Source organism: Neophocaena asiaeorientalis, unplaced genomic scaffold (assembly GCF_003031525.2).
Source record: "Neophocaena asiaeorientalis asiaeorientalis breed wild unplaced genomic scaffold, Neophocaena_asiaeorientalis_V1.1 scaffold11, whole genome shotgun sequence".
NCBI lineage: Eukaryota > Metazoa > Chordata > Mammalia > Artiodactyla > Phocoenidae > Neophocaena > Neophocaena asiaeorientalis.
In genome coordinates, this window is record NW_020173124.1 from 7,350,375 (window position 1) to 7,373,172 (window position 22,798).

The window sequence follows — 22,798 nt, forward strand, 5'->3', positions numbered from 1 at the left end:
TTATAATTACAACTATGTAAACATACAGCTATTTAAACATTAAAAATGTTAGAAGGAAATGTAGTGAAATCCTGAATGATTTGTATTAAGGTGCTAAAATTAGGGCCCTTTTTTCCCTTTCTTCTAGATTCCAATATTTCTGTAATATGGTTGTTACTTTTATGATGAGAAGAATAAATATGTTTTCACAAAATGCAATAAAGGAAGCTAGAATTAAATATAGAAAAGCATTTGCTGCTTCTAATTATAGCACATGTTTCAAAGGCACTTATATTAAATGTAAGGATAATTCAAGTACCCAAAAGACCATACTTCCTTTAGAGTATATATCAGTATAAGAAGCAGCTCATGGCTCATAGAGTCAGAGTTCTAGGCAATGTAAAAGCGGTTAAATAAATGTTAACTTGTTTGTTGTCTCCAAACCTTTGCATTCCCCCAAACACCTGAATAAAAACTCTGCGAGGATGGGGTCCTTGTCTTTTTAAATTGTTATATCCCTAGCATTTATAATCGTTCTGGGATATAGTAGTAGCAAAATAAGTATATGTTGAATGAGCAAATAAATAACACATGAGGTATGCAGTTAACTCCTAATTAATTATGTTCCAGTGTAAATTATTTATGTTCTCTGTTCCCTTACTATCTCCCCTGGTTTAAGTTGTAAAACCAGAGGAATATGAAATTTGTCACAAGGATTAAAGATACCTTGAACTACAGAGAATGTATCAACATGGAGCCAAGCAAAATCAAACTTGATAAGCAGTTACATCCCCATTACTCGTAACAAAACATCTGGCTCTGAGGAGGAATGAGTATAGTTGGCCCTCGGTATTGGCAAGTTCCACATTTGTGGAAGGGCCGACTATGGAACTTGAGCATCTGCAGATCCACATCGGGTCCTGGAACCACTCCCATGCAGATACCAAGGGACTGCAGTACAGTGAGCAGGGCAGAGAGGTGATAGGCACATCCCATAAATCCTAATCTGCTTTCCGTAAATGGACCCTGTATTGGAGCACAATCCAAGGCGGCACTCACTCAGAAGGCTTCCCAGGTGGTTTCGTGCATGCTCAGATGACCTGATGCACCCCTCTCTGGGTCCACCCCAGAATCATAGCTTTAAATCCTTCTGTTTCTTCCACATAGTGCCTACTGCACTGTCACTCATGCTTTTGTGGGGGAATTTCAGGTATCTTAGCACACAAACCATACAAAATATCAGTAACTGCTCATTTTGAAGGTGATTACATTAATTTAGGAGGTAAATCATTTAATCTTCCTCATGGCCAGTATACTCATTTCCTTTTATTCATTAGTGTGATACTATGTAAATAATTTTTAGATTCTTCTGAATCTTTCTGCTTTTGTTCTGTAGCCTCATTCTTTTTGGTTGCTGTGTCCTTCCATGCTTCTTTCCTCTTTAAGGAAATATTTTGCCCTTCTTGTGCAAAACCAGAGGCATTTTTCATGGATCCTTTAGACTTTGTGAAAATATAATTTCCTTTCTCTAGTCCTACACCTCTATAGTTTTAGGCTGAAACTGCTCTCTCCAGAACCACTGGAATGTTTATATGACAGGATCTCTCATTATGAAACCTGAATTTTCTGATTCTTGTCACTCATTCAGTGTTTTCTGTGGTATCTTCCCTTTCCTAGAGCACATATCCATCTCCCTGTCAAGCTTCTTTCAAGTCTCCTTGTTCCTTTAGACTCTCACAGGTTCTCTAAACTCCCCAGGTCTTTGCCATTTTCCCAGGACCACCAGCATCTCATTGTTGATTGTTCTTCATCTCAGACGGTCATATTTCCCATTATTCATCTTTTGACCTTTCTATATCTTCTCTGTTTGACATTAGCTCATTCATTTACTTATTCATTCAACAGATATTTACTGAGTCACCACCATGCACCAGAGCTGTGCTAGGTATTAGGGTAAGTGGTAAAAGAAACAAACATGGTCCGAAACCTTACGGAGTTTTCTGTCCAGTTGAAGGATTAAACATTAACCTCATACTTATACAATTGTTATACTTGCATTCCTTAATCTGCATGTGATTTCAGGGGAAGTAGGTTTTTATTACAGAACCATCTTGTGCATTTGCAACCCAAAAAGGAATAAGGTAATCTTACCTTTTTGCTGGTAGCCTCGGCATAATTTCAAGACCATTTGGCATGTTTCCAACAAAATGAGTAGGTTATCCCCTATAAAAATCTTGTTAATAATTGTAACCAATGTTCTTCTTGGCCATTTAAGCATGATTTCCTATGATTCTCACAACAAATTTATGAAGAAATGGGCACAAAGAAGTCAGTGGCCGTAGTTATTCAGGCGCTATGTGAGAGAGTGGAGGTTCAAATCCAAGTCTGTTCAGTCCCAGAATCTGAACTCTGTTATCGCTCATATTTGCTGATTTCCACCACAAGTGAAATTAAAAGTCAAATGTATAAAATTTGTGTTGCCCCTTTGCTGTTACTAACCATCCAGTATATCTGCTCTGTAATATGTTAAGGAATTTTGTTTCAAAAATCAAGATATAACCATATTCACAAAGCCACTTTTTGGTTGGTTGATTTTGATTATGAAAGAGATTATGACTTTTGAAACATTAGGAAATACTCTCAAGTGGAAAATATTTTTGTAAAAGGATTGATTGCATATTAGTATTATTTACGATTTTAAATCAACTTCTGCTTGATTGTCACTAAACATACTTTGTTAAAAATTTTTTAAGTGAGAAGATGAAAAGATATCATACATGCTTCCCCCCAAGTATATTTTGTATATTTTTCACTTTATAATATTCACTTAACGTATTTCACCCAAAAATTAGATATAGAGCATCCCAATCAAGGCCCTGTATTCCACCATGCCCTTATTGAAATATTTCTCTTTTTATCCATTGTTTATATCATTTATAAAAAATATTTTTTAATCCTTTACATTTTCGCTATCAAGAAACTTTTTTCTGCTAGATAAAGATTGCACAAAAAAATTGAAAACCTTGCTTAGAAATACTATATAAAGTCTTTTTTTGCCTGCTTGCAATTTAATACTTAGTTTCATTTTATAGAATACAGATTTTTTTTTAATTAATTTATTTATTTGGCTATGTTGGGTCTTTGTTTCTGTGTGAGGGCTTTCTCTAGTTGCGGCGAGCGGGGACTGCTCTTCATTGCGGTGCACGGGCCTCTCACTGTCACAGCCTCTCTTGTAGTGGAGCACAGGCTCCAGATGCGCAGGCTCAGTAGTTGTGGCTCACGGACCCAGTTGCTCCACGGCATGTGGGATCTTCCCAGACCAGGGATCAAACCCGTGTCCCCTGCATTGGCAGGCAGACTCTCAACCACTGCGCCACCAGGGAAGCCCCTAGAATACAGATTTATGTAGTACTTAAAAGCATTGGACTTGAAGTCAAATAACAAGATCTCTGACTCGTTTTGCCATTAATATTGGGCAAATCACTTAACTACCTAACCTTTTCCATGCTTCTCTTCTCATATAAGATGCCACCAACTCCCTGTGACATGCCTAACTGAAGCTTCATCTTTATTTTGGGATTATAAAATTCACCCAACTAGAATTTAAAATATTCCCAAAATAAGGACATATAAAACAAAAGATACTATATTATAGTAGCCATTGAATAAATAAAACAATTTTGACAGATCTTAGTTAATATTTTCCCTTATTTTCTACCTCTTAAAATATAACTTTTTAAAATATTTAAATATTTCAGTATAATGTTTGTTGATTTCCAATTCATTATTTCAGTATGTATAAATTTGTCATCATGTTAAATTGATCTTTCAGTGGAAACTTGGGCCTGTTAAAGTCTTTGTCTCAGATTAAAAAACAATGTCTTTAATAGTCTGTGTTTTTTGTTTTGTTTTTTAGAACCAAGCGATTAACCTTCACTGTGCAAATATATACTTTTAAGAGTGATTCAAGCTTACCCTATATTGGCTCATCTTCTTTAAGAAAAAATTGTCTTCATTTAAAAAAAAATACATCACCATGAATTCTTTGGAAGAAAGCCATTATGTAAATAGAGGTTATCTTGTTACTATTTATAGAATATTTTTGCCATTTAATGGTGGCTGATTTTTTTACCCCCTGAGGCCTTTTTCTCTCATTCTCAAACAATCCACTCCCCTCTCCTCCATCTCCAACTAATAGCATTTTCTTGTTGCCATCATTTTTCCTTATTTATTTGGTTGAGAATTGACACTGTTAATGACAGTGGGTTTTTAAAGAGTTGTATTAAACATTTTTGATTGTCTTTAAATTTCTTCTTATTTTTCTAATACAACGTTTTTGTCTTTTTTCGAAATATTTGGCTAATGGCTTCCATTGTATTAGATTCTGGAAGTTGATGGGGAGATCTTTGAAGAAGAGAAAACATAGAAGGAGTACATATTTTATAACTGTAAACCAATACTTTCAGAAGAGTAACAGCATTTCTTTTCCTACCAATGGCACAGGATGTGGCAGGCCAAGAGAAGCCTGGGACCAAAGCTGATTTAGGCTGATAAGAGGTGACAGATAATGAGGGTCTCTGCAAACACAGAGCTTTAAGCAGAAAATTAGCTACCTTGGAGAGAATATAAATTCTCAAATAATAGAAGGTGGAGTCTAATTTTAAGTCAGGGAAGCCCCTGAAAGCAGAAGTGAGTAGGTTCCAGCTACTAAGAAGCTGGCAGAAAAGGGAAGTTGTAGGAAGGAGGGAGAAGGAAACACTAGGCATATTGACCCAGGGATGGATCCTCTGTGTCACAAAAATGTATTTGGTCTGAGTAGCCAACACAGCAGGTCCTGACCACTGAAACAAGGGCAGGGTTGAGAAACACTGTCCAGGTTCAGGGCATTTCTGCTTGAGTGTGAGGAAACAAGGAATGGCTGGTTTTCTTGGCAGCCAGTGTAAAGCAATGCTTCCCACATCACTGTTATAATTATTATAGTAATTATTGTTGATTGTGGCAGAGAAGCTAATCTAAATCTCATATTTTGAATAATGGCATTTTCTAACATCCAGTCCAAGAGAAACTGTTGTTATTACCGCAGCCTTTGAAACCTTTGCAAGATTCCTTGGGCACCAGAACAATTTCTGATATCCAGGGCTTTTAAAAGCTTTTTGGCTATTGTCACATAGTCTTTAGCTAGTTAGGAAGCCCCCCAAATTTTCTTTTTTAAAGGTGACCATGGATCATGTTGAGAGAGTAACATTTGCAGATACTGGTACGTGTCCATAGTCCCTTATCTATAATTCTGAACTTTAAAAAGTTCAGAGGGGGGAGGGAGGGAACTCACACTTTTTAAATAAAAAATTAAGTAAAGGTGTATTTAATTAAGGCAGCAAAATCTGACTTGAACTTAACTCAGCTGGTCGCAAATCCAGAACTGAGTTTATGTGAGGCTATTTGTAGGCTTTATGTTTCCCATGTGTGAATACTACTATATTTTACTGCAGAAATATTTATGTGTTTGATTCTCAGGTGCTGCCCCAGTCACCTCTGGGGATATCACATCATATATGCTATATGCACTATATTACCTTTCTAAAATTAAAAGCAAAATACATATATATCAGTGCTGAAATTCTGCTAGCCCCAGTGGTTTTGAGTGAGAGGTATTGTGTCTGTTAGTAGTTTTAGTCATGTGACCCTGGGGTCACATACTTAGTAACTGTTAACTGTGATAGGCCTCATCATCCTGGAGAGAGTAATACAGGCAGTCTGTAATTTGTATATCAGTTTTTTCACTCAGAATTGCTTTATCATAGAAATGCTGTTTTACCTGGTGGTTATGCTTGGTGGTATTATGTCCCTTTAATCAATCCATAGTGTATTTAAGGCATAATATTAGCAGTGTTTCTATAGAAAATATTTTTAAATTGTACCTATCTCCTTTACTCCATCTTGGCCAGCCCTCAAACATAAACACACCCCTACTGCAGCCTTCATGTGACTTCTGAGTCTCACTTATCCCATCATGCAACAAGAGTAGCCATTCCAACAGGCCCAGACCATTGCTAAAGGCTCCTTTAACCAACAGGATGCAGGGTGGAGATGGAGTTCTTTTTGCTTCTGGCTTCCCTATCATTCTTTTCATCTTTAGACTCTAGAAACTGCCCTGCCTAATCCTTTTCCATTTATACCGTCTGTAATTCTCATGTTTATTTGGAAGTAATGCAACTATTTTCCCTTCTTTCTTATGTACCACTTTACCTTTGTCTTTAATTTTGAACTATCCACTTAACTCCTCTTTGTCTTTCAATTTTCCTTTCATAAAAAAGTTTTTATTCAAAACTACATGATAGGTGAGCTATTAAGTAACTGACACCAGGAAGAAAGAATATTAGAGCACTACTACCAAGAAGTTAGAAAAGCTAGAAGCATGTCTTCTTGTCCATCATGACCTTTTAGTTTCTTGCAGATTATTAGTTTATATGACAAGTCAGTTTGCGAAGGAATACACCCATTAGTACCTTTTCCTATAAATGGTTTCCCAATTTCACTCTGTCCTGTATGTATACACATAATGTACATATTGGTACAGTGCTTTTAAGCAAATATCCTAGAAACTATCCATGCAAACAAGTATCTTTTCTTAGAAAGTAATCATATGAGAGGCTATGTACTTATTTCAGTGCTGTTGCTTTGCTTAAATACTTTTGGAACTCCTTAGGTTGTCTAAACAGTATGACATCATTTTGAATGTTATCTGTATTATCAGTCATTTTTTGAGGGCTAAGTTTGAATTAACAAGCAACTGTCTGTCTGAGTAATGTCTAATAAGCAAAGTTTTGTTTTTGTGCTTTGTTTCTTGGTCAAAAACAAGTGAAAGTTTAAAATCAGTAGAATTCTGTTAGGCTTTTAAATAGATTCTTACAGTAGTTCTAGAAGAGAAGGTTCAAAGCTATTTGGAACAATGTAGACCTGTAATCCTATACTTTGTTTTTCGGGGTTTTTTGGCCACACCGTGTGGCATGTGGGATCTTAGTTCCCCGACTAGGGATCTAGGGATCAAAACCATGCCCCCTGCAGTGGGAGCATGGAGTTTTAACCACTGGACTGTGAGGGAAGTCCCTGTAATCCTGTACTTTGAATAGAGCAACATTTATTTGGTGTATAGGTTTTTGTACGTTGATTTAAAATACATGCTATTCTTAGGTTTATTATTTTGTAACATTTGAACATTCAGATACAGACACTAAATGATATGGGATTATTAGGAAATTGAAGCTATGGAAATTCAGATACAAAAGAAAGAGTTTTCTTGAAAACTTAGCATGTTTCAATTCTTCTTTCATTGCTTTGAGCTGATGAGTTTATCTGGAAGAGCAGAAGAGACTGATCTAGAATAACATTTTATTAAGTACCCACAAAATAATGGGTAATTACTGGGTATTATATATTAATTATCTTGTTTAATCTTCATAACAGTTTTGGAGATACTTACTCTATTCCCTTTTATAGATGAGGAAATTGAGATCCAGAGAACTGAAGATTTTACCATGTCCTTGATCACATGGCTAATAGGTAACAGAGCCTTCTGAGCCTCTGACTTTTGTTTTTAGCCCTAAATTTTTTAGACCATGCCTACTATCCTTTGACCAATTAGTGGTATATTCTATTATTATATAGTGAGGCAGTGAGACCTTTTCTTACAAATACAATGCCATCAGATTAATTACAGTATTCATTATTTGTACTCCAATGGCAGAATTTTTCAGTATGGTGTATTGGAGGTCTTCACTTACAGAAAACTCTCCAAACTATTTACCCCATCCCAGATGATACTATGTGATTGACTTGGCCCCTGAGTATCTATCTACCCTCATTTGCAATCCAAATTAACCTATTTCTTGACGCACCAAACTTGTTTCTCCTTTAGGACATTTACACAAGTTGTTCCCTCTACCTAGAATGTTCTTCTCTCAGTCTTTCTATAGGTGGCTCTTGTTAGTCAGATCTCAGCTTAAATGTTAACTCCTTAGAAAAGTCTTCTCCAACCACCACCAAATCTAAAGAAATCACTTAAATCACATTACCTTGTTTTAATTCTGTTTATGGCATTTACTACTATCCTGTATTTTTCTGTTTGTTTATGTATTTATTGTCCCCCTAACTAATAGAATGTAAGCTCCATGAGAGCAGGAACCTTGTCTATCTTGTTTACCAGAACCTTAAACAGCCTAGCCAAGAAATAGCTGTAGGAATAAATGAATGAATTGTGTCTAGAAAATATAACAGATTATTCAGATTACAGAAAACTAGGAATAATATAGATTTAGAGATATTTGGACCAGTGGTTCTCATAGCCTGCTAAAATAACCTGGCTAGCAGCATCAGCATCACCTGGAACTTTGATAGAAAAGCAAATTCCAAAGACCTAGCCAAGAGCTATTGAATCAGAAACTCTGGAGGTGGGACCTCGCAGTCTATTTTTTATTAAAACAGAGACCAGCTGCTCCAAAGAGTAATTAAAATTTTAATAAGTTGCAGACAAAGTTTGATCAAAGAAGTGCATTGGCATTCTAAGGATTAGTATAATCTAGTATCTCCTATAGATCTTAGAAGGAAAATTAAGTACAGAGCCCTGTATTTGAAGCCCATTGCTCTAAACTGAAGGTTTACTCAGGGACATTAAAATATTTTCACAATCCCACTTAAATTTTATCTGTCTTGAAATATTGATTTCTATTGTCATTTTCATATGTACCCATTAAGTAGTGTTCAGCTAAGTTTAGTGGTATGAGTACATATAAAGTAGTTCAAAAAAAAGAATGAATCCAGAATGGCATCTGCATTGATATTTTGAGATACTGATTTTTTTCTATCCGGCACGGTACCAAAGCCTTATCTTTTTTCATCTAGAAGAGAATATTGTAAAAAATAATATGCTTAATTCTCTAAAAGTCTAACCATTTTTGAAGAGGAAGAAATGTATTGTAACTTATAGAATGGCAGCCACAGCCAGGTACATACAAGTATCAGAGCTAATAGGTATAGAATCAGCTATTCAGAGAGTAAGATAAGTGACTTGACCAAAATTCCATGGGTACTGTGCCAGTGAAAGGCTTGAAACCTAAGTGTGTCTATTTCCAAAGCCAGTGCTTTTTCTACCATTGGATGCTGCCTTGTAATGCCAGTGTAAAAGACCAGGTGAATCATCTTAAAACATTACTGGAAGCTAGCAGGGTATAAATAATAAATGAAAAATAAAATTACCACAAGTTATACTCTTTCTTCACTAAATATAGTTAAAAGGTTAACATTACTCTCAGCATATGCCTAATCACTTGAAAATGTTGGATCACAATTAAGAAATCCAGATTCAGCAACTCTTTTTGACAGGTGGGAAAATGTTGTTTGTCATAGAAATGTTCATTTTCAAAATCTTGAAAGAACACAGTGAATATTAAGATAACATTATTTAAAGAAGTATTTGAGACTGAACAAATTTCCCCATATTCTATTGCTTTAGAAATTAAAACTACTTCCTTATGTTATTTTTACATTAGATCTTGAAGGGAATACAAAATTAAATGTAATTGCTAGGAAATGATTTATAGCTGGCCGCCTGTCATTTTATATTATTGGTTGCATTATTTAATCCCTTTAATACATATACAATCTGTATTTAAGTAAAAAGTACACTTGATTTATTTAGTATTAAAGTGCTTTAGTAATATAGGGTGTATTTTAAGGAAATACCTTTATTTGAAGACTTTATTTTCAGGTGCTTAAAATTTATTCCTTTCTTATGAAAGGTGGGAACATTTAATAATTAGATTTAACATTTATAAAGTGTTTTGAGAGTGTGTAGAATAGTATAAATACAAATTACTTATTATAAGCAATATATGTCCCCATGCATAATACTCATTTTTAAATTAATTCCATTAATTTGAGTTAGATTATTTTTGAAGTATTCTTGCTACCTTCAACAGAGTTGGAAAAAAAAAAAATTTCAGAGTGAAGAAGCAGTTTTTCAGTGTTTGCAAGTGTTAAATGTTAATTGGGATCCCTGAGCTATAAAGCCACCAAGTGTGGAAGAAGGGAAATTGAAGTACCCTTTTCTTCTTAAAAGAGAATATAGAAAGTCATTGAAATATTGTTAAGAGTTAAAAGAGCAATATTATCAAATTTTAATTACCCCAGGACAAATTGTATAATCAGTTTAACATTTACACTTTTCCTTTTCTTTCTTTCTTTGATATGCTTTTGACTATTTAAGAGCTAATTACAAGAGAACAGAGAAGGAAAAGGAAAATGATGCAGACAGACTATGAACATTTAACCTGGTAATTTGTTAGACGTTCTGGAAAAAATGGGGGATAAATTACTGAAAAATCTATAGAACTATAAAGTATTGTTCTTCTTTATCTTAAAGCAGTGGTTCTCAACTCCTCATTGCACATTGCACAATGTTTGGAGATATTTTTGGTTGTCCTCACCTGAGAGTAGCAAGATATTACTACTGGCATCTAGTGGGTAGAGGTCAGATATGCTGCGGTAAACATCTTACAGTGCACAAGACAGCCCCCAACAACAAAGAGTTATCCAGTCCAAAAATATCAGTAGTGTTAGGCTGAGAAACTCTGCTGTAGAAAGAGACACACCTCTCTCAAAACTAATATAAATACAGAGAGATTATGCATAAGGCCATACAACTACTAAATGAAGTGGCCAGAACTTAAACTTGGATCTGCTGATGCCAGGCATTGTGCTTTCCTTGGCTCCTATTGTCCTTAGAATCAAAATTTCATTTATCTTTGGAGAATTATGGTGGAGTGGAGGAGGAACAAGAGAATCATCAGAGTCAATGCTATGTCTCCATTTCTGTTATGTTCCTCTTAATTGTAGTATAATTGGGTTTATATTTTGTTTTTTTTTTAGATGTCTTATTTATGCAGTCTCTGGTAGTACCCTTTGTTTTGGAATTGATAGCTTCAATTTTTCCGCATTAAAAACTTAATCGAGGGCTTCCCTGGTGGCGCAGTGGTTGAGAGTCCGCCTGCCGATGCAGGGGACACGGGTTCGTGCCCCGGTCCGGGAAGTTCCCACATGCCGCGGAGCGGCTGGGCACGTGAGCCATGGCCGCTGAGCCTGCGCGTCCGGAGCCTGTGCTCCGCAACGGGAGAGGCCACAACAGTGAGAGGCCCGAGTACCGCAAAAAAAAAAATTCTTATACATTTATGGTATGCCTTTCTAGATGCCTTGAATTGAAAAAACATTGATAGTATGTATCAATTAAGTTTTTTCTTTTTTTTTTAGGGTTTAGTTTAGTGAAAAAAATTAAAACAGGATACAAAATATATATAGCTGCTTTTGACAAAAAATAAAAGATATAGAAAAAATACTGGCAGATAAAATATCTGGTATATAGTATTACTTACAAATTCAAACTGGTGGTACTACAGTATTCTACTAAACAAAGTAGGTTATATTGATCCATTCATTCATGTACCAAAATATTTTCTTAATGCCTTGTAAGTTTCAAGCACTATGCTACATTCTAGACATAAGGCAGGGAACAGGAGAAGCACAAAACTTTTCCTTAAAATGCTAAGAGTCTTATCTGGGCAGACAGACAGGTAAGCAATAACAAACTATGTTAGGTAGTAAAGGAGTCCTGTGGGAGTATATAGCAGAAGCCCTGTATTGTTATTAGTAAGTGTAGGCTAGGTTAATCTTGGTAGCAAATTAACCCAGATATCTCAGTAATTTATTACACAAGGAATTTGCTTTTCACACAAGTAAGATCCAGTTTATATCAGGCATTTCTCCTCCATCTTGCTTCTTCAGGTGGCTTCTTCAGTTGTCATGACAGAGGAAGTAGGAAGTAGAGAATTGGACATTTTTAAGGACAGTCCTGTAAGTTGTTTACTTCTATTTCCTCTCATCTTACTGGCCAGAAATCAGCCTCATTCCCCCAACCTTACTGGAAGGCATGCTAGCAAATGCAGAGGAGGTACATTTGACTGTTGGTTGAGCACCAGCTCTGCCACTGGCCTATACCACAGACTGGACATAGGAAAGGCCTCCCTGGAAGCTGTGGCATTTAAATTGAGACCTGAAAAATAAGTAGTTACCTAGACCAGTAAAGACATGGAAAAATTATTTCAGGTAGGAATAATCTTGTTCCAATGCCTAGAGGAGAGAGAAGGATGACCCTTCAAAGAACTGGAAATTCGGTATTTGAGCTTTGAATGTAGGGGGAGGGCAGGCAGGGGCACATTCATGAAGGACTTTATAAGTTGTGTTAAGGTATTTTAAAATTATTCTGAAGGCGAGGAGAAGCCACTGGAAGGTTTAAAGCATGATAAAGTTTGAGCAATGTGAGTAGAGTAATGTAATAAAGTTTGCATTTTAGAAAAGTCATTCTGGTTGCAGTGAAGAGTATGGATTGAAGGAGAGCAAGATTGTAGGTGCGAGGCCAGTTAAGAATCTCCAGTATCAGTCCAGTTAAGCAATGATGGTGACCTGTAGGAAGAATAGGGATAGAAAGTAATAGATTGGAGAGATATTTAAGAGTTATAGTTGTTGGAATTTAGTAGTTCATTGGAAAAACAGTAATAAGTGAGTTATTTGGGGGATGGGGAGTGATTAATTCAGTTTGAGATATTTTGAGTTCGAGACATATAAACCATCAGAGTGTTTCTGTCTGAATGAAAGATTTGAATACATAGATATGTCTAGAAATCCGAAGAGAGATCTGAGCTGAAGATACAGATTTGGGATTTATCAGCATTTAGATCATACTTAAGCCACAAGACTAGGTGAGTTTGTATATGCATACTGTAAGAAGGAAAGAGGGCCTGTGGCAGAGCCCTATGGACAACATTTAAGGCAGAGGTTTTTAATTTTCACAGTGTCTGTGAAAAAAGACGGAGAAGGAGAAAAGAAGGAGGAAAAAAGGGTACTACCTGGAAAGAACCTGAGACTGGAGGAGAGCTCTTTTAATAATTGGAGAGACTTAAGCATGTTTAACTGCTAAGGGTAATAGAGGGACTGAACAAATTAGCAACAGAAATGATAAACAGGTAAGAGGATTGAGACTAAAAAGCCAGAGCACGAAAAGAAATACCTTTCCATACTAAGAGGAGGGAAGAAGAAATGTTGGAAATCTATGAATAGTAGTTTGTAGCATTGGTGGTAGAAAATTGAGGGAACTGAGTTCTCATCTCATCTAAGGGCAGTGATTTTTTTTTTTCCTATTAGCCAGCACTTTATATGCTCTGCTGGGAGTGAGGGAAGAGCTGGTAAGCACAGAGTTTTTAGAGAAGTGATGAATGTTTGAAACAATCACTAGGGAGAGGTTGAGAGAGCTAAAGAGGAAAAGCTAATAGGATTACCAGGCATCATTGAGGCCCAAATTGAGGGTGCTTACCAAGGATTTATGGTGGCCACTATCTGTAGAGTTTTATATTCTGTAATTTTTCTGTTGAAGCACTCAGGAACCCAGATACAATGGAAGGACAGAGAGGCAGGGGAATTGAATATATTGACAGGGGAGTGGCTTACGTGATGTACAATGCAATAAAAACAGAGTAGGGAAGGCAGTAAAGAGAAAGAACAAAAGGTAGAAAGTAGCCAATGAAATGGTCTTCAATTTTTTAACAAATACCATCGATGTATATATGTATTTATAAATTATATGTATTTACCTGTATGCTCATATACTTTATATAAAGCTTATTAAAAATATATTAAATTACATAAGTATAATAAAATCTACTTTGTATAACCTGCAACCTACTTTATATGTTCTACAAAAATATAAACTATAAAAATATAAAATATAAATAATGAAAGATTTAAAAGTTCTAAGACTTTCGTCTTGTACTCTACAGGATTGTCTTACACTTGTCTTACAAGTGTATTGTAAGACACTTGTCTTACAATTGTCTTACACTTCCTACTTTGGAGATGACTTGCCTTGAGAATATATATATATTGGATTGTAATTAGAAGAGAATGCTGGGATGTTGGGAGGTCATGGTCAGAGAGTAGGATGTCTAAATTTATTATTTTGAGGGTAGAGCAGTAATGACATCTGGGACATGTCCATGGAAAAAAATGGTAGATTGAATCACTAAGAAAAATCAAGAAATGGAAGACAAGTATGGGGTTATTAATGTAGCATATTGTGGTTACTCTGGTTGATTGCAACTTTGGGGTAAAAATAAAAGCCTATGAGCCAGGTGCAAGGGCATAAAAAATGAAAGAAGTTTTTGAAGAGGAAGTTATCTAGTAGGTGACAACGAGGAAGAGGGATAAATATACAAGTCTGCAAAAAGCATAGACTTGTACTCCTTGAGAGACTTTTTGTATACACTACCTGCAGTAGACAATGAATGCTGAAAGATATTCCTAACTCAAAAGTAACTCTTTACTGGGTAATTTGTTTAAGGAAACAAGTCCCTCATCTCCCATTGATAATCCCTGGGGAGGGATAAAGTGATTCATACTCTAGAGTTAATTGTTATAATTAAATTGATACTTAGTTTAAATCAGTACTAAGGAATGGAAGCAAAAGCTTCCAAGAATTGGAGCATAATTTTGGAATCTTCAGTCAGATGTCCTTTTTTTCTCTCCAGAAAATTGGGATCCATCTTACACTTTTATCAATTCATGAATGCGTTTATATGGTAGTTTTTATAATGATATTATTTCATGTAGATTAATGTTTAGATTAATGAAAAGAAAAAAATGTATGAAATCAGTACTGTCTTGAAAACTGCCAGGTGTATGATCCTAAGTATGGGACATTTTTAATGGCAGACCTGGATAAATTAGGAGATTTTGAATTTCTGGAGGTTATCATGAGGGTCTACAAACCAAGGTAACATGAGGAAATGAAAGTGTGTGTCAGGAGAGAAAGGTAAGACAAACTGAGGAAGAACCGAGTCTGATTTGCAGAATTTTCTGAAACCAGAATGGAGACTGTTTTGTCTCTGAAGTTCATCAGACCCTATGACTTTAGCTGCTAACTTCATTGTGTCTTTGTTCATTCCCGTCTAACCTGCAGTTTCTGAATATCTACTTTCTCCAGCTTTCCAGGGTCTCGCCTTTCAGTCCTTTATAGCAGGGTAGAGGTAGAGAGAAGCATTCGTTCATTCATATACTCATTTATCAAGATGATTTTTATTGATCATCCATCACTACTTGATGCTGGGTATGCAGTAGTAAATAAGAAAGTTCATACCCTCAAGGAGTTTACAGGCTAGTAGGATGGAGGGATAAATAACTGGAACATAGTGTGATAAATTCACTGTAATCTAATAGAAGGGGCACCTAAATCCATTCCTTAGCAGTCAGATGAGTCTTCTGGGAGAATGTGACATTTCATGTAAGACCTAAGACCTTTGAGGAGATGAAGATCAGAGTGAGTGTTGGGTCACAGGGGAGGATGAATGTTCAGGCTGAGAGAATAGAATAGAATGTCCCTAATGCAAGAGAAAGCAAGAGCCATATATTGACTGGGAAAATTAGATCAGATGTTAACCCCCCCATCTTCCCCATCTCCATCATTAGAGATATACTCAGATTTTCATACAAGTACAAACCTCTGTACATAGGCCTCAAATGCCAGAGTCTCAAACTTGCATGTATGGAAGTACCTTATTCCAGTTATCTAATGGTGCATAACAAATTACCCAAAACTAATGGGATAGAACATACATTTATTATACTCACAGATTCTGGGTCAGGATTTCAGACAGGGCATAGTGGGGATGGTTTGTCTCAATTCCATGATGTTTGGGGTCCAGCTTGAGGATTGGAAGTCTGTGAGAGCTAAAGTCATCTGCGTCATTGTTCATTCAACTTTTTAGCAATTAATTTCGGATGTTGGCTTGGGGAATTAATTTTTCTCTAAAAGGACTACTTTGTATGGTCTCCTCATGGGCTAGTTTGAGTTTCCTCATAGCATGGGGACCAGGACCCAAAAGCAAGTGTCTCAAGAAGAAGAAAATTAGGTGGAAGTTTTATATACTTTTTATGATCTAACCTCAGGTGACCTAATCATCTTTACCATATTCTACTTGTTAGAACAGTCATGGGCTCATGTTGAAGGGAAGGGAAAATACCACCTACCTCTCAGTGGGAGGAGTGTCAGTCACATTGTAAGAAGAGAATGTGGGAAAGGATTGATTTATTGATTAGCATCTTTGGAAGGTAAAATCTTGCATATTCCTCACTTAAGAATGTTCACAAATAAGATCAAATCTATGTTCCACTGCACCAGTAACAGTCATTAATTTCCCTTTATAGTTCACCTGTCGGTTATTCATCCACGATATCTTTGACATTACTTTTGAGGTATTTTATAAATGTTAGTAGCTCCATCCTGTCCAATAAGTGCAAAAGCAGAAAAGAAGGCTAGACATGGTTCAAAGAAAAATCAACAAAGTTTTAAAATTAAAACAGAGATAAAGCTACAATATAACTGATGCTTGTATGCTGTCACCTTAAACATATAAATAAATGAAATTAAATGCACATCCTTTCAGAACCTAAAATAAATTTAAGTAAAGGAACTTCAGTACTACTTTACCATCTTTATGTTTGCTAGCTAGCTTAGGAGAGTGTTGGGTTTGTTTTTTTAACCTCATTTTATTTCACTATACTGACTACTAGCCTCAGCTATAATATAAACTGAATACTAAACTTTTTAAAAATTGTGTTCTTTCAGTAAAAATAGATGTTAAGTTTTAAACTACAACTCATTACATTTCTCTTTGTTTTTCTTTTTTGGTCCTGATTTTCCCATGTGTAGATTTGTCTTATGTGTGTTTGTGTAAGGTATGTATGTGTACTCACACATGCGTGTATATGCATACACAAATACGTTGAACACTCTCTATATACATACATAATACATACCCATAAATGCAAATCAAGCTCTTTGTTGTTTCACTTAGCCTATGTTAACCATTCACAGAATCCTCCAATTTAAAGTGATCCAGGTGGGCCTGAATTAAATTAGAAGGAAAATGTTTAAAAGTCATGTATCTAGTCTTGTTTTCAAGTTTGCTGTTCTAATCCATCCCATCCTCCTTTCTTCTGCCTCAAAAATATTGTAGGAACAAGGTTGATCTGGGCATGAAGTTAAACAGGATATTGCTTTCATCTACTTCAGCCAAATCTCAAAGTCACTGACCTAAGAAAGACCTCCCCATCTACTTTGATAAAAAGCAGAGTTGAAAATGGTAATGTCCACTATTTTTTGCTAGTTGCTGTACATTTGTTACCTCATTTAATCCTCCGAAGAGTGTATGTTATTCTGTTTATTTCAAGAGAAGAAAGCAAAAGGCTAGAAGAAATGAAGTAGCTTGTCTGTTACACAGCTATGACATAGTAGTGACAATAAGATTCTAGCCAGATCCGTCTAACTCCAAATGCTGAGTTCTTTCAATTTAGTATCAGTACCTGTAGTTTTTCTGTAATATTTCTCAGCTGAGTATTTTGACTTTGATGTAACATTTATGTGAGTGATCAGAATCGCTTGTTTTATTCAGCTAGCTGAATATATAAACCTGGATTGTTTGTAGTAGGCATTTACAAAGCAGAAGACTTATAAGAACAGAACATTGGCCCTACTAGGAGCTCACAGTCTGTTCATTGGCAAATCAAAGAAATTTTAAATTCAGACAAAAGAAACTATGGAAAGCATGATTTATTATGTTGTATAAGACTAGAACATTCCTACTCACCAAGAGAAGATAGATGGGAAAAATTTAATCAGAATATAAGTTCCTGTAAGAAAATAAAGCATTCTGTGAGAAATCAGACTGTTGCCTTAGAATAAATTCCTCATGTATCCATGTAAGCAGCATGAAGAAAATAAAATGTACATTATCAACTTTTTCTTTACTGTACCAAAGCCAAACACAGCCCCAGCTGTGTTGCTACTTACTACTTGATCTTTCTATTATTTTGCTTTCCATCAGTGACTTTTTTCCTCTTCAGAGTAACAGCTATTCCTAATGGTAGAGTGCATTTCTTACAGAGATCAAAATTAATGTAATTGAAAACATTATGGCCTTGAAAATACTTTAATATTTAATTTAGTGGTTCATGGGTAAATGTTACTGGAGTCATAGAAAAGTTAGGATAGAAGTAGTGGTATAAGAAACAATCCCCAAAGCCAATCAGTCCTAGAAGAAGAGCCCAGGATAGTGGCCTTAGTTCAGGGAACCTTTTCAGGAAAACACACAACCTGTTGACGTTCTGATACATGCTGCATCCTAAGGTGGCAAGTTAGTACATGGAATAGTTTGGAAAGGTAGCCTCAGAATTCAGTGACGTGCCCTTTCTTTGTTCTGGACCAGAGATACGCCCGACTTTCCCCTGACTTTCCCATCCCGTCATATATCCCTTGGCTTCTTATAATTTCTAGCTATGTCACTATATGGAAGACTGAAACAACATGGGCATGCTTTTTTTTTTTTTAATTTCACTGTATTTTAGTCAAACATGGATGTCTAAAGTTTGATTTCAAAATAAATTTAAGGTATCTTGCCAGAGTTAGGAGAATAATTTAAACACATTATATAACTCACATTATTAAAGCTCATTTTTAGCATTATCCAATAGTAAATTTAAAATCCTTTTCTTTATGAAATAATTTTTGTGACAGGTGCCATGCTTGACCAGTGTAATGTAACATATTAATGCATGATGAGGTTGTAAGAGGGGGCATGAGGAGCTGTGACAGCAGTGGCCTGAGTTCCCTCCTCCTGGAATGGCCAGCCGTCTCCCCCTAGCTAACTCTAATTTCTTCTCTCATACACAGCTTAGAAGTCATCCCTTCTGCGGACATTCTCCGATCTTTTCATTTTGCATTAGGTGTACCTCCTCTGTGAACATCTGTAGTATCCTGTGCATACTCAGGTACTTCTCTTTATATATCTCTCTCTCCTTCACTGGACTGTAAAATTGTTGTGAGCTTCACTGTTTTTCATCTTTGTATCCTCAACATCTAAACTTGTGCCTCATACCTGGTAGGCACTAACATCTTTGTTGAATGAAGGCATACATGAAAAGATGAATATGAATAGATTTATAGGTATTTTATGAAGTGCACATTCATAGAAGGTTATGTTTCACAAGGAGAAAGCATTAACTCATTACCCATGAAACATTGTCTTGTTATGCTTCTTCATCCCATTCTGCAATATTATTTTTTGTTTCTTTGGATCTTTAACCTGTTGCACTAAACAAAAAATAGTTACTACTTAAACTACATTTTGTAACTTTGTCATTAAGTTTTTAACACACAATATTGACTATTTGTAAAGGTTACTCTAAATTTTTTCAGAATTTTTAATTTGCAGTTGTATTATTTTGTGGCCAATTTTCCTCCCAAAGAATGTATCATTAGGTACTTAGTGGATGCAGTAGCAAAATAAGATTTGCCTTTTGGAGAAAATTTTACTTTGTGGAAGATTCTTTGGAATGTGTCTTTTTAAAGTTATGGGCTTTCTGATTTTAATCTAAAATTGGGTGAATAATATTTATAGTTTTTGTAACACCTTAGAGTTCACAGATTGCCTTATGTACTTTTTTATATAATCTTCAAATTAAATTGCTTGTGAGATAGCATAATACAAGATAATATGGGATATCATAAATAAGTAAACGAAGAATCATAGAGGTTAAATAACACCTTAGATTGTACAGCTGAATCTGGAATTTTATTTGTGAGGAGATTTTTACTGTTGATTCAGTTTCTTTAGTAGTTTTGTTCAGAATTTTCTATTTAATCTTGAATCAGTGGCAGTAAGCTATATTTTTCTAGTTTGTTCATTTCATCTGTCTTCAAATGTATTGTCATGAAGCTGTTTTAATATGCTCTTATTATTTTAATGTCTGCAGCATCTGTAGTTATGTAGTTTCTGACACTAGCTATTTCTGCATGCCTGCCCTTCCTCCTTCTCTTCCTCGCTTCCTCCCTCCCTCCCTTTTTTTCTTCCTTTCTTCCTTACAACTTTTTGCTGAATCTATCCAGAGGTTTGAAGTTCTACGCTTTTCAGAGAGTCAACTTTTAGCTTTCCCGTCACCTCTATTTTATCTTTATTTTCTATTTCATCAATTTCTGGGTCTTTATTTTAATTATTTCTTGTCCTTTGCTTTTTTCAACTCCTGTTTTTTTCTTTTTTTTTTTTAAGTTTGTTGTGTTTCTTTTATAAAGCCTGTTTTATTGGATTCTCAGGTCACTAATTTTCGTCCTTTTCCATAGTAGGCATTTAAGGTTATAAAATTCTCTTCAGTTATTGATTTTCACATATACCACAGGTTTTCATATTAGGTTGTCACTTAGTTCTGAATATTTAGTTCCAATTTCCATTTTGAGTTATTTAGAAGTATGCTGCTTATTTTCAAAACAATTGAATTATTTCTAGTTATCTTTTTGTTATTAAATTCTATCTTAATCTCGTTGTTAAAGAATGTGGTTTGTATAATATCAATTATTTAACTTGCTGAGCCTTATTTTTGTGGCCTAGTTTGTGATCAGCTTTTGAAATGTTCTATTTTGGAAAAGTACTTGAAAATAATGTGTATTTTACAACTCTGGATATCATTTTATACATATGTCCATTAGATAAGGGTAATTGTTCAAATCTTTTATGTTCTTATGACGTTGTCTTCTTGACCTTTCAGTTACTAAGCTAAACTATAAATCTCCCATTTTACATCGTTTGTTTAGTTTTCCTTGTCAAGTTTTGCTTTATATATTTTGAGATCGTTAGCTGTGTACAACTTTGTTATTGTTATATTTTCCTGAAGAAGTAAACTTTTTATCATTTAACAATGATCCTCTTTATTTCTAGTAATGCTTTTTTCCTTATATTAATATAATTTTGATATTTGTATTAATATCTTTTTCCATTTTGTACTTTTATTTATGTTATGGATGTATCTTTTGAAAAGAGAACAATATAGCTAAGTTTTTTTAAATCCAATCTGACAATTTTTATCTTTTAACTAGACTATACAGCCAGTTTACGTTTATTGTAATTACTGATGTATTTGGGTTTATTTCTGCCATTTAATTTAGTATAGTTATTTTCCCATCATTTCTTTGTTTCTCTTTCTTTCTTTTATTGACTTCTTTGTGCATTCTTCACTATTTTTTTCTCATTCATTTTTTTTCCTACTGGTTTGGAGGTTATACTTGCTTACCCTAGAAATGTTATCATGTATACTGTTTAAATTATATACATACCTTTACTCTCTACCCAAACAAAAAGACCTTAGAAGAGAATATTTTAACTCTGCTTACCTTTTCCAAATTTATATATTTTTGCTTATGTTTTTAATTCTGTAAGAAATAAATATCATATTTTATAATGTTAATATTGTTTATATTTACCACTTTTTTTCACCTCATCATTCTTTAGGCATTTCAGAACTTTTGATTGAAAATAAATTCAATGAGGACATGAGAGTGATAAACACTCTCAGTCTTTATCTCTAAATGACCTTATTTCACTCTCATTGTTAGAAGAATTTTATTGGGTATAAAATTCTAGGTTACTAGGTTAATTTCTTTTAGCCCATTAAAGTTAGTATTTCACTGTCTTGTGGATTCTTTTTCTTTCAAAAGTTTAATTATTGGTCTGTCAGTCCTTTGAATGTAATTTATCTTTTTTTTCTGTTTGCTTTTGATGTCTTTTCTTTTTCTTGTATTAACAGTTTCACTCTTCCAATATATCCTCTACCTCTTTCTGTCTTTGCTAGAGCTTTAATTCAGATGTACATGAGATCTGTTTGCAATATTTTCCATGCCTCTTTATGTCTCAGGATTACATCTGACATAATATATTCATTTCTCGATTACAGTTCTCTAATTCTCATTTCAACTATATTGAAGTCACTGTTTAACCTATTAATTGACTTCTTTTGCTTTATCATACTTTGCATTTTTAAAAATTCTCTTTTCTCCTTTTTTCAGAATTCATCTTTTCTTACATTGTTAAACTTTTTACTTCTTGAAACATATTAAACATATTTATTGTATGTGCAGTAATTCTAATACCTGGCAACTTCTTAGGAGGGATTCTGCCATACATTGTTGTTTATTTGTTTTACATATGATGCCTTGTTTTTTAATATATTTAAATGATTTTTAAAATCTTGAGCTACTCATTTTTCTTTGAATTTTACATGTGAAAGTATTTTGATACCTGTGTTTCAAGGTGTACATTCGTTTCTATCAGATGCCTGACAGTATTAGTATGATACTATTAATATAGGACCACTTTAAAATCTTGGCTTGAGATTTTGTGGAGCAAAAGAGTAGTGAGACTTTAGACTGCAGACTGCAGTGAGGGTTAGCTCGTGGTTACAAATTATCAGAGAGGACTTATTTTTCCCATCCATCCAGTGTCAAAGTTCTGTATAGGCAATTTCCCTTACATTTCCTCTTAGGGAAGGAAGCAAGAGGGTGGGGGTGTTATGGCATAATGCTTAAGAGCATTGTGCCTAGACTCAGACTGTCTGAATTTGCATTTTGTCTCTACTGCTAACCTTGAACAAATTACTTAACCTTTCTGTTCTTCAGTGTCTTGATCTCTAAGATAAAGATTATAATGGTGCCCTTTTTGTGGGTTTTCTGAGGATAAAATGAGTTAATATCTTTGAAGCACTTAGAACGCAGTAAGTTCTATAAGTGTTTCCTATTATTATCATGATCATCATTATTGTGTCTAACTAACTCTTATACTAAGTGAGTAGTGCTTTGTGGCCCTAGCACTCTTGGGGGGGGGGGGGGTCTGCTGGGAGA

At 34.9% G+C, this 22,798-nt stretch overlaps 1 long non-coding RNA gene across 1 annotated transcript in view; it reads left to right on the forward strand.

Annotated features, from left to right (window-relative positions):
• Positions 1 to 22,798, forward strand: part of LOC112399110 (uncharacterized) — a 167,323-nt gene that overhangs the window by 50,293 nt on the left and 94,232 nt on the right. The window contains exons 2-3 of the long non-coding RNA XR_003003172.1: positions 17,094 to 17,219; positions 18,806 to 18,903. This is a non-coding gene — a long non-coding RNA (uncharacterized LOC112399110). The remainder of the gene's footprint in view (positions 1 to 17,093; positions 17,220 to 18,805; positions 18,904 to 22,798) is intronic.